General features: G+C 50.8%; 1 protein-coding gene and 1 long non-coding RNA gene across 3 annotated transcripts in view; one reads left to right on the top strand and one right to left on the bottom strand.

Annotated features, from left to right (window-relative positions):
• LOC102503351 (transmembrane protein 132D) overlaps positions 1–12,207 on the bottom strand; it is a 399,636-nt gene that overhangs the window by 97,332 nt on the left and 290,097 nt on the right. The window lies entirely within an intron of this gene.
• LOC106734750 (uncharacterized) overlaps positions 7,043–12,207 on the top strand; it is an 11,649-nt gene continuing 6,484 nt past the window's right edge. The window contains exons 1-2 of one of the 2 annotated variants that reach the window (XR_003549217.1): positions 7,043–7,222; positions 10,072–10,230. This is a non-coding gene — a long non-coding RNA (uncharacterized LOC106734750). Of the gene's footprint in view, positions 7,235–10,071; positions 10,231–12,207 lie in introns of both variants that reach the window. The other variant, XR_001370298.2, reaches the window with a different exon arrangement.

Here is a 12,207-nt window from a genome sequence, read left to right as displayed (position 1 = left end):
AAGCTACCAGGTCTAAGACTTGAACCACAGTTAGCCATGTGGGAGTCTAGTGCCTTATCCACCATGCCACCTGCTGGCCCCCAAATTAAAATATGCTTTTAACTAGAGACATATTATTTTTCCTAAGTACTAAATGAGTTTCAAAATATCTCTCTGAAAATACAATTCTCTCCATTTCGGATAAGAGGAGATGAGGCAAACAGCCACGCAGGATGAACTACTAATAGCTGAGCGTCTAACGCCAGACTAAGGTCATTGCACAGAGGAGAAAGTCGGCTGCTCCGAGGCACAGATCCGTGTGTCTGAACAACGCCGTCTTTGCTCTGGCATCATGGCCCCGGTGGAGAGTCTCCACAGCCAGCCCAGCACGCCCGCCTCTGCGTGCCGACGTTCAGGGCAGAGTTGATTCATCCCCCAGCCTTGGGACAGGGCCTGCCGTAGTCTGACCAGTAGAAAGCACTGGGAGTGATGTTTGGGGCCTTCAGCAGACTGGAAGCTTCTCTTTCCTTCTTGAAATACTCTCAGGATCTAGCCAGCCTGCTGTGAGAAGCGCCACCCACAGGAGGGCCACCGGGAAGAGAGCTGCAGTGTAGCCGTGACCCGGCTCAGGGCTGGCATACGGCATCGGGCAAGTGAGTGAGGCCACAGGGCCATTTCGGGCATCTCGGCCTAATCCAGTCCCAAACGACAGCCCCTCTGCCATGCCAGTGGGAGCAGAACACTGCTGAGCGCGTCACCATCGAGTGACCCACAGACTCACGCAGGCCTAGCAGTGGTGGTCACTTCCAGGTCCTTGGCAACAGGCTGCCCCAAGTCATACCTCTGAGCTGACTTGCAGGTTGAGGGTTCTTTGACATGGGATGGAACACTGAGATACCATGCAGCTCACATCCCCTTCCAGGTGTGGACCCAGAGATGAAAACAGGTGTTCACACAAGTTCATGACAGACCACTACCAACTGCTGAAAGGTGAGAGTCTAAATGCCCATCACTGGACGGAAGGCTTAGCAAACACAAGACATACAAAGACACATGGCTAAGGGACACAAAGGGGTCTTCCTCAGCCATGACAAAGGGTTGCGTGTTGACCCATGCTACAACGTGGAGGAGCCTCAAAGCCATTACGCCAAGTGAAAGAAGCTGGACACAAATCACACATTGTTAGGACCAGCAGGTGGCAGAGCGGTTAAGGCGCTGGACTCCCACATGGCCGACTGTGGTTCAAGTCCCAGACCCAGCAGCGTGAAAATCACTTGTGTGGGGGTGGGTGTGCCCAAAATCCTGAGAGGAAAGGAAAGTGGAGGAGAAGGGATTGTGGTAGGGTCATCCCCCCAGGGGGTGATTGTTCACTTTCTCTCTTTCTGTCTCTGTCTCTTTGTCTCTGGCAAGCACACACACCCTATGGCAAAAAAAAAAAAAAATCCTTAAAGAACTCTGTACATTGTCTGATTCCATGTATGCAAAATACTAGAGTTTAAATCCAAGAGGCAGGATGCAGGCTGGCGGTTGCAGAGGGTGAGGGGACGGAGTTGGGAGAAACGGCGTAACAGGTGCAGGGGCCACTGTGCAGTGAGGGCCTGCCTGGAACCAGTGCTGAACTGGTGGTTCGGAACCACTGCGAACACGCTAAATGCCGCCGAATCACTCACGTCTGTGGGTAGTTTTATGTTATTTGAGTTTCGCCCGCATAAACTTTTTTTCTTTGAAAAGCAATGGAGGTTGTCTCCACATTGCTGAGACAGCACTCTGGAGAGGCGAGGTGGTTCTTCTGCAGGGGGGACCTGCTGTGTGACCGTCCAAAATGGAGACCAGCGCCCAGAAACAAATCAGCCGAGAGCAGACAGACAGAAGGTGATCCCAGAAATAACAACAGAAAGCACTCCCTGCCTGACCGCTCCTGGTGTGTCGCTTGCCTGGAGGAAAAGGTATTAAGATACAAATGAGTGACTGAGGTTTACTTTCATCATTATTTTCTGAAACGTTTCTATCTTCGTATGGTGCCTCCACTTACACAGAGACCAAGCTGCCTAAAACACAGGCATGAAAGTAACTTCCCCTTGCCTGTCACTATAAACGACGTGGTCTCAGCCCGTTCCGCTCCTGTCCCTGACCCAGCACTCTCTCCTACATCCTGAGGACCCGCTCAGCAGAGAGAAAACTGCCAATCGCGCTTTTCTTTCACCAAAATTTGTATTAACTGCTTCTCACAGCCTTGCAGGTCTACTGATTCTGATAAGATGCTTTTAAAAATATGCTATTAAGGTCCACGGTTTTCTTCTGGCCAAGAAGGGTTTATGTTAAATGGACAGTTTATACAAGGCCGTGGTAACCAACCTCCTTGGGGTCCAATTCTGGAGAGAGACTTCCTCTAGTTTCAGGTTCATTAGGAAGGAAGTTGGACTAAAAATAAGATAACTAGGACTTGAGTTTCAGATGTACCAGCTAGCCACAATCTACCTTAGATCATTATACAGGGAAAAAGCTGTAGGCGACTCCAGAAGGAGTGTGGAACCCAAGGTATACGTGGGCATCAGTGTTTCACGTAAGATGTTTAGTAAAACGAGAAGGTATACCACCACTGCTCCATCCGAAGCTGTCCTTCCCTTCTAGTTCAGCTGAGATGGCTTCTAGGGATGAGTATGGATGGTCCACTGGAAATGTGCCCTAGGAGACGGGCTCAGAGGAGTGCGGTGCAAGGTGGTTTTCAGCACAAGCATCGGAAGCAGGGTCTCAGGCTAGTTACAGGGAGAGGCAATCAACGCTAGGATTCCATCGCGGTGGAGACACGGCTACGTGTGCACGGCGGTTTGGCGCCTCCTGGGCACCCGGGAAAATAAGATTTCTCAGGCCCCTGATTCTTAGGTTGGCAGCATGGTCAGAACATTGGCAATCAGGGGCGTGGGCAGGGTTTGATGTATTAGTCCTGTTTTTGAGCAGGAGAAATTCATTAAGAGCAAGTGTGTGCCCTAGCACGTGAAACTTGGAATCTACATAACAGTTCCAGGAAGAGGAGCTGGGAACCCAGTTGACTCTGTCCTGGGCAGAAAAAGTACATGACAGAAAATAAGGACAGCACTTAGAAAGGGTAATGCTCTGGTGAAAGGACACAGGGCTCAACCTGAAGAGTTATGAATGAACGAGTGGAGGGGACTTACAGCAAGAAAGTAAATGATGACAGCAGTGGCTAGCCAACAGGTCAACGCGCATAGTCATGAGTTCATGGCGGATGTAAGTACAAGGACACAACTGATTGTGTAACTAGTTACAGTTAATACACTGGGAGAAGGATGGACGAGAAGGATCACCATGCGGCAAACCCACAGTGATAACCGTATCAGAAAAGGGTCATCAATAAATGCTAAGATTTGTGGGCAAAGTCTGACAACCAATAGGATATTTACGTAGTCCCAAAGTATCCTAATGCTTACATAACACATACTGAAAATAAAACCCTTATGGTGGAGAAAACTCATGCACGCCACCTTGAGCAAACACTCAAAGGTCATTTAACCTGCAATAGGTCATATCATCATACGCCTCTTGATACAAGATTCTGAGACACAACATGTGGTATTCATGCCAAAAAAATCTTAACCTTGAGACCAGCAAATGGCCCAGTGGTTGCGTCTCTGGATCCCATGTAGTTGACCACAGTTCAAGACCTTGATCCAGTGGCTTAATACTCACGCTGGGTGCGTGTGCATGCATGCCCAAAATCTTGAGAGAAGACTGGGGGAGAAGGTATTGCGGCATGGCCATTCTCCCTCAGGGGTGATTTCTCGCTTTCTGTCTCTCCATCTTTCTTGGTCTCTCTAGTGAGCACACGTACCCTATAGCAAAAATCTCTCCAAAAAAAAAAAAAGTCATAAGTTTTTGCATGTGAATATCCAGTTTCCCCAGCACCATTTGTTCAAGACTAACTTTTCTCCATAAGTATTCTTGGCCCCCTATTGAAGATCAGTTGACTGTGTATGTGTGACTTCATTTCTGGGCTCCTTATTCTATTTCTTTGTTATGCCAGTACTGTGCTGTTTTATTACTGCTGCTTTGTAATACATGAGGAAATCCAGGAGAGTGACACTTCCAGCTTTGTTCTTCTTTCTTAAGAACATCAACAACAACAACTGGATATACCCACGCAAAAGAATGAAAGTGGACATTCACTTACACCATTCACAAAACTAAAGCAGATTAAAGACTTAACATCTCACTTGGAACTGCCAGAAGAAAACATGGGGTAAAGCTCCACAGCAGTGATCTCGGCAATAATTTCATGGCTATCACCCCAAAAGCACAGACGACAAAAGAAAAATAGACACTTGGGATTACATCAAACTAAAAAAGTTTCTGCATAGCAAGAGAAAAAAGATCAAGAGTGAAAAGGCAGCCTATGGAATGGGAGGAAATATTTGCAAATGTATCTGATAAGAAGTTAATTTCTAAAATACATGAGGAAGTCCTAAAACATAATAGCAAAACACAGACAAAACTCCACTAATAATGCAATTTAGAAATGTACTCAAGACTGGAACGAACATTTCTCCAAAGAAGATATACAAAAGGCCGACAAGTATGTGAAGAAACGTGTGTCACTAACCATCGGGGAAATGCGAATCACAGTCATGACAAGATGGCCACTGCTTCCCTGGTACAATGGCTACCACCAAAAGAACGAGCAATAGCAGGCGTTGGCAAGGGTGTGGAAAAATGTGAACCCATACTCTTGGTATGAATGAATGATACAGTCGTTACGCAAAGTAGCTTAGAGGTTTCTCAAAAAATTAAAGTAGCCCATTAGTTTTTATCCTGAACAACTGAAATCAGGATTGGGAAGAGACATTAACACTCCCATGTTGCCACAGAAGGTTCACAACAGCCAACACACAGAAACAACCTAAATGTCCAGCAACGTGAGAGCGGATAAAGAACACAGGCCGCTCCAGCAGGTGGGATGGTGGTGAAGTCACTGGGTTCCCACAAAGCCGACCGCAGTCTGAGTGCCGGGTCTGGCAGCTTGAAAATCACAACACGTAAGTAAGTAGATAAATAAAGTCTAAGAAGCAGGAAGCATGGTCTATACGCACAGTGGGCTAGCACTCAGCCGTGGGAAAAGGAAAATTCTGCCCAGCCTCGGTGGCACAGCAGCAGTGTACTGACCCGAACGCCCCCGTGGTCATGAAGGGACCTGAAGCATGCCTGAGGTGTGCTGGGACTCCTGCCGCCTGGAGGTAGGCGAAGGGATCTCAGTGTGGCCAGGCTGTGTCAAGGGCTCCTGTCTGTCTGACTGTCTCAGGCATTCACTCTCTTGTGAAAAAATAAATAAATAAACTAACAAAGAAAAGAAAAAAGAAAAGGAAATCCTCCCACATGAGGTGGGATGGACCTGGGACGTGTGCTAAGTAAATGAACCAGTTACAGGACACCTAATTGTGTCAGTCCACTTACGTGAGGGCTCGAAACAGTCACGCCCACAGAAGCAGAGAGTGGAACGGTGGTTTTCAGGGACTGGGCAAAGGGGAAGGTGGGGTGCTATCGCTCCGTGGATATAAAGTTTTGGGTATTCAAGACGGATAAACGCTAATGGTCTCCTGCACAGCGTGGTGCCCACAGCTCATGGTAATCTACTGTGCACTCGAGACTTTATTTTATCTATTTTTTTTTAGGGGGGGAGAGGTTTTTTTTGCTATAGGGCACGTGTACCCACTGGGGATATTTAAAGAGAAAGATCCAGATAGCAATTTAAAGTGTCCATGGTCATTACACCCCATCCAATTTGCTTCCAAAGCACAGACATTATTCTTGTTTCCCAGACTGGGGTTCAATGCCAAGCTAGGTTGGACTCTGACCCTTCACTTGCACTTGCAGAACAACAGCAGTGACTCTCAGGACTCTCAGGACTGAGAGCTCGCTTTGCATCGGGACCGTGGGAGGGGGATTTTAAGTGGTACTTATTTAAACCTCCCCTCCTCCCCAAGCCCAGTGGGTGAGTGTCATTGCCTGTTTTATCAGAAACTGAGGTTGAGGAAGACTCGCCCAGATACAGGGCTGGCAGCTCTGTGGGCGAGCTTTGGCCCAGTCCCGGGTACATAGAATCCCCCATCGCAGCCTCTAATCGTGCCAGTGACTCCATACCTCTGCGTAGTGGCCAGCGCGATCTTTTAAAGTGAAAACTCCCAGGGACCAGCAGTTGGTATAATGGCTATGTTGCTGGACTCCGATGTAGTAGACCGCGGTTGGAGTCCCGGACTCAGCGACTTAAACTCGTGCTGGGTGCGTGTGCATGCATGCCCAAGATCCCGAGAGGAGAATGGAGGAGAAGGGACTATGGCATGGCCATCCCCCCTGCTGGGTGATTTCTCGCTTTCTGTCTCTCTGTCTTCCTGTTGAGCACACACACCCTATAGCAAAAGTCTCTCTAAAATAAAGAAATAAAATAAAATAAATAAAAATACAAAGTACAAACTCCCTACCTTACAACTCCTCACTTATAATAAAATGGAAATTCTGGACCATGGCCTAAAATAGCCTGTGTCCTCTTGGCCCCACCCTCCACCTGAGTTCATCTCATCCCAGCTCTCCTGGTGGTAGCCCTGTACGCCAAATGCACTTGGGTCTTCCAGCACGTGTGCAGGGCATGCTGTTCTGAGGTCCCCTGCCCTGGCTCCCGTCTTCATCTCGTCAATCCTTTCTTGGGTATCAGGTCTCATAAAGCGCCCAGTGTAGCCTTGGCTAACTGGTCGACCTACAGCACACCCCGCCGCCAGTGGTCGCTCTCACCCTTACTCTGTGGGGAGTACCAGGCCCTCTTGCAGAAAGGAGTTCAAATGAGAACAGCGGCCTTATAAGCCCAGCTCGCACCACGCCCTCAGCAGCAAGCACAGTGCCCGCTCATATTAATGGCTCTGTAAATAATTGTTAAATTGAGAAATAGTCCAATAGAGACACATGAGATGGATTGCCCTTGCCCTCTAGAAAGTCAGAGTACGAGCTTGCCCAGGCCCGGGGGCGTGGCACATGTATGAGCCATTGGCCAGGTTCGGCACACTCACATACCTCTCGGGTAGAGTGAGCGGAGGCTCCGATGCCTTTCAGGGGTCCGAGTGAGACCGCCTCTCCTGAGGCTTGGTGCAGGGCCTCACGCAGCTCTTCGGGGGTGAGGCGTTAAGTTGGGCGTCAACACAAGGCAAAGGCAAAGGCTCCGGGCAGGCACGGACGCTGACAGGTGGGACACCAGGTACACACCTACACTCGGCAGGTGGGGCACTGGCACGCACATGTGCCCGACACTGACAGCTGGGGCACCGGGCATGTACACACACACCAACACAACAGCTCGACTAAGGTATCGCAACATGGATGCAAGGCCGTGTGATGAAAACGAGTTTCTTTTCTTTCCTTTTTATTTTTATTTATTTAGTTATTTAATTTATTTATTTGTTTATTTTTGCTATAGGGCACGTGTACTTGCTGGAGAGACGCTAAAGGGAGACAGTGAGAGGGAAAGTGAGAAACCACCTGTCCCTTCTCCCGGGAGTTTGGGCACACATGCACATGCACCCAGTGTGGTTTTCAAGCCACCAGGTCAGGGATTGTACCTGTGGTCAGCCACATGGGAGACCGGCCCCGTAGTCACCACATCACCACCCTGGGCAAATTCTTAACCTCGCTCAGCAGCGGTCTCTTCCTCATTAGACTGGGGTAATAATAGTACTTAACTCGGTTATCACCAAGAGTAAAGAGGTTTGCTCCTCCGGAGCCCCCGTGCCCATCGCCTGATAGTGAGGTACCGCCTGGGCTTGCCGGTATTAGTACAGATAAATATTAATTTGGAGCAAATTGTAGATACAAAGCAGAGAGGGGGAAATCATAATTAGAGCTGTTAAATAACACTTGTTATAATTTCCCTATGGTGCCTTCTCAAAATAAGGTCTTCTGTAGACGCCACTTCACATCTCAGAGCTCAGCAACTCACCCACCAGCCAGCTGTCGGCAAACGGGTTTAACTCGGAGTGGTTTGTTCAGCCTTTCCTCCTCTGACAGCGCTATCTCAGGGCTGCCCAGTGGTGAAGTTACACGGCTTATTATAACCGCAGTGTAAACAAGGCCCGGCTTTATGTAACACCTCAGTTACCGAAAGCTAAAAAGCACATCGAAGTGTTCGTTCTATTTTCACCGCCTCCCCGCAGGGTTGGAGAGTGTGCTGTTACTCCCCGTTTCAGACGAAGCGACTGAAAAGATGCCCAGTAACTTCAGTAGGGAAGCTCTATAGTTGGGAAGAGGTCTGAGAAGCAGGGTCAGCCTCACAGTCCGCCCTCCTGCTAGCCACGGCTTGCCATTCTTAATGTTTACTTATACTGCACCTCTTTGCAAAAAGAAACGGGATTTGCACTGTAACGAGCGGACTAAGAAGTCACCCCCAGCTGCATTCCCTGGAGTGACTACAGATATTGATTTTCGTGGCCTGGAAAACTAGGAGCTCCCTCAGAGACTAGGCTTTGGGGACAGAGAAAGCCTACAGAACCCCGTGTTTTCACACTTCTCATGCGGAAACGGTCTTTGCGGTTCTGAGTGGTCTGGCAGGACAGCGAGAAGCCTGCTGACTTTGGTCAGCCGGGCACTTCACATTCTTGGCAGGACAGTTTTTAAATGCAAAATCAATAGTATTCCGAGCATCCGTGTTCCATGGCTCAGCTGTTTAGGAAACGCTGACGTGAGGAAATCACAGTGCAGAGAAAAAGTAGGCCAATAGCAAGAAATCCAGGGCCCAGTTAGTCTAGCAGCAGGTGCAGAACTCGGCAGTGAGCATCCTGCTGGCCCAGGGAAAACAGGAAAGTGGGCAGTTGCAAGAATTTGCTAATGAACTGCAGGGAAACTGAGAAACAGAGCTTTCCCAGACTTGACCAGGACTTAGTGGAAGCTTCTTCAAAACTTTTTAAAATTTGACATAAAAAAGCAACATAAGACAATGATCAAAAGACTGATACTTCTTTTTCTTTTCTTTTTTTTTTTTTTCCTAAGCAAATTTAGCAATTCCAAATGTAACTCATAGCATTCTTAGAGGCACTATTCAAATTCATTTTAAAATTAGTGCTACTAGTTTTAAAATGGCCATGTTATGTTCATGCAGAAATACTTTGGAGGGACTTGACAGCACCGTGGAAGGGCCTCGTCTGCAGAAACGGCAGACTGCCGGTGCCTCCTGCTCACCTGACGGGCGGGCGTCGGGCTCCCTGCCACCTGCCATCACCACGGTCACAAGTTGTCTGCTCCTTTTTGCTCAAGGACATATGCACTTGCCAGAGAGAGACGGAGAGAAGAGAGGCGAGTGAGAACTCATCCCCAGAGGCGGAGGCCATGCCCCAATCCCTTTCCTCCACTCTCCTCTTGGATTTTGGACACACATACACACTCACCCGGTGTGAATTTCCAGCCACCAGGTCTGGGACTTGAACAGTAGAACTGACCATGTGGGAGTCCAGCGCCTTAGCCCTCCATGCCCCCGCCACAATCTCATTTCTGCACTTGGACTAAAAGCCAGACACCCTCCACACTCCGCCGGAGACACTTCTGTCCCGCGGCCACTCTGAGCTCTTTCTCCCCGGGAGCCTGGCAGAAGGCACCCTCTCTGCAGCGTCTGCTCCCACGTTCCACAAGAGCACACCTCCTTAACCCTTCGAGGACTCTGTGGGCTCCCCAATCAAGGGCCCCCTCCCTCTGCAATCTTTAATTCTCTCCCACCCTCTTCTGTTTAATGCCTTAGAGCAGGCTGCGTCATACCTGCAGGTGTCACTTACTGAATTTCTCCGTCTCCTCCGGCCCAATCGCTAACCTCACAGAAACAGGAAACACGTTTGTTGTATTTACCAAATAAATAAGTCGGTGGACCTTACTTAATACATTCTAGGCATACGTGTTTGTCGAATGTCTGCACAAGCGAATGGGGAGAACTCTACAAAAGATTCTTTACGGAAAAGAAAAATAATTAGAGTTTACGGTACATTGTGTAAGTAACGTACAAAGTGTTCGTCAAGAACAGTTCATTAGTTGATTCCCTTCCCTTCGTCTCCACAGAAACCGCTCTGGCCAGCACATCACGCTACGGCAGGACTTGCTTGTACACCGGTTTTTAAAATACGCACGAGCCATTGTTCTGCTTAGAAGTCACTATTGAATACAGTGGCAAAATAAAACGACCCCTCGGAAAGAGGATTCCTCGTAGGTAACTCTCAGGTGAGTGATGAGACGCAGTGAGTAGCATGACCACGTAGCCGTGAGACGGAGTTACTAACTGGCGTTTGGAGGGGAGACGGCACAGTCCCCAGCCAGCCCTTCCTGCTGGGGTACCCGGAGACGCACACGGGCAGGGAGCACGGAATGAAACACACTGGACGAGAGGCCTTCCTCTCCCCACGGACGGCAAGAGCTGCCCGCGGGCTGTTGGGGCTGACTCGCCAGCTGGGCAGTCACCGCTGGAAGGGAAGCAGGTCACCAGCTTCTAGTCAAAACGCACAGACACGAGTACCCCGGGCCAGGGTGTTCACGTTAGTGCAAAGCCAAAGGCCCCTTTCTGCAGGGTGCGCAGGCTACCCTGACAGCCTGACTCACCACCCCCTCGCAGAGAACCCCTCTCCTTGTGTGTGCAACCCGAGGGGGCACACCCTCAGTGACATGCATCGTCACAAAGTAGCTCTTTTAGATCCTGTATGACACAGCCCTCCAGTTCTTGAGTTGAGTTTTGGAGCTTTTTGGGGGTTGCCGGTGGCTTTTCGCTGCTGTCGTGAAGTGCGAGGGACTCCCGGACGCCGGTGTGCCCAGCGACCACTGTACTGCTGCTCAGGCCTGTCATCACACACGCTCGTTTCAGGGCTCATGGGGACCGCCCCTCCTCCTGGCTTTCCTCTTCACTGTGCTTCCATTTCTGTCGCGGAGGGAGCGGGAGGGCCTCTGGCCTGAAGGTGGGACTGTGATGACACGGCTCATTGTGGACGTAACCCCCTTCAAGCCCACCTTCGCCAGCACCCGCCCTGCCCATGCGGGTGTGCGGAATGCGTTCCTCCTCGTTCCCGGCACTCCCCGTCAGCCCGCGAGCGCGAGGAGAGCGGGGTGCCCTCCAGACCCGACAGCGCTGATGTGCCCCTAACACTGACCGGGAATGAAGTGAGTGCACGTCGAACTCACCCCAGGTTAAGAGCTCAAACCAGATGGGAATCGAGGGAGCAGCTAGCACTGGATCTTCAGAACCTGAGGAAGGGCGCCCAGGGGCGAGAGCAGTCGCTTGTTACAGGTGGAAAGGTCCCACAGACAGCGGGTCGGACGCGGCTGGGGGGGGAGCCATGCATCAGAGCTCCGTCTCTAAACATCTGGAGCAGAGGAACGGCAGGCTCTCTGGCAGCCGCGGCCTGTCAGCACATGCGGTCCGCCCAGGGAAGGCTGAGGCTCTGCCTTCCCGACGGCAAATGAGGGCTCCAGAGCACAAGTCAGAGGAAGCTCGAGGCGGCTGTGGTGGCCAGGACAGCGGCAGGAGAGCAGCGAGAGGACCCCCAGGAGTGGAGAGGGGCCTCAGCAGGGAACAGGCAGTCCAAGGAGGGTGGATGTAGGAAGTTGGAGGCAGATGCTTTGTCACCTGGAGCTAGGAGCAGCTGATGCATCGCCTCTTGGCCTCGGGGGCAGGAAAGTAACATTTTCTGGGAGGATCAGGGCTTGAGAGAAGTACAGCCTCTCTGGAAAGGACCCTGCAGAGAGGGAGCCAGGACGAGAAAGGTCCCGTGTGCACGGCTGCTGCTGGGCAGAGACGGCTCTGCGGTCCCGCCTGGCGGGAAGACGGGGCGTCTGAGCCCGGTAACGTGGACAGTGAAGAGCAGGCCAAGAAAGACTCTCAGGAGCGAAGAGAAACCACCGCACAGCCCAGGAAGAGGGACCCCAAAGGAAACGCGAGCCCACCTGAAACCCCGTCCCGGCCTGGCTTCCGCTGTCGGAGAGTCTCGGACCAGAGCGTCCTGGTCAGGGCCGCGGCCACATCTGGCGAGCAGTCGACACCTAGTGGCCTCGATGTCGTCCGACGAACAGACAGACCTGGGAGGACCTTGGAGAGAAAGGAAGGGCCTAGAACAATCTCAAGGAGCAGAGGCCAGGCAGGAAGTGGGTTATGGAAACGGCAGACCCGGACCCCGGGCACCGGCCCAGACGCGATCCGGAGTGGCTGGGGCA

The sequence above is a fragment of the Tupaia chinensis genome, unplaced genomic scaffold, assembly GCF_000334495.1.
Source record: "Tupaia chinensis unplaced genomic scaffold, TupChi_1.0 Scaffold000211_1, whole genome shotgun sequence".
NCBI classification, from domain to species: Eukaryota; Metazoa; Chordata; class Mammalia; order Scandentia; family Tupaiidae; genus Tupaia; species Tupaia belangeri.
Note: the sequence above shows the minus strand (reverse complement) of the source record. Positions and strands in the feature narration are given on the sequence as shown.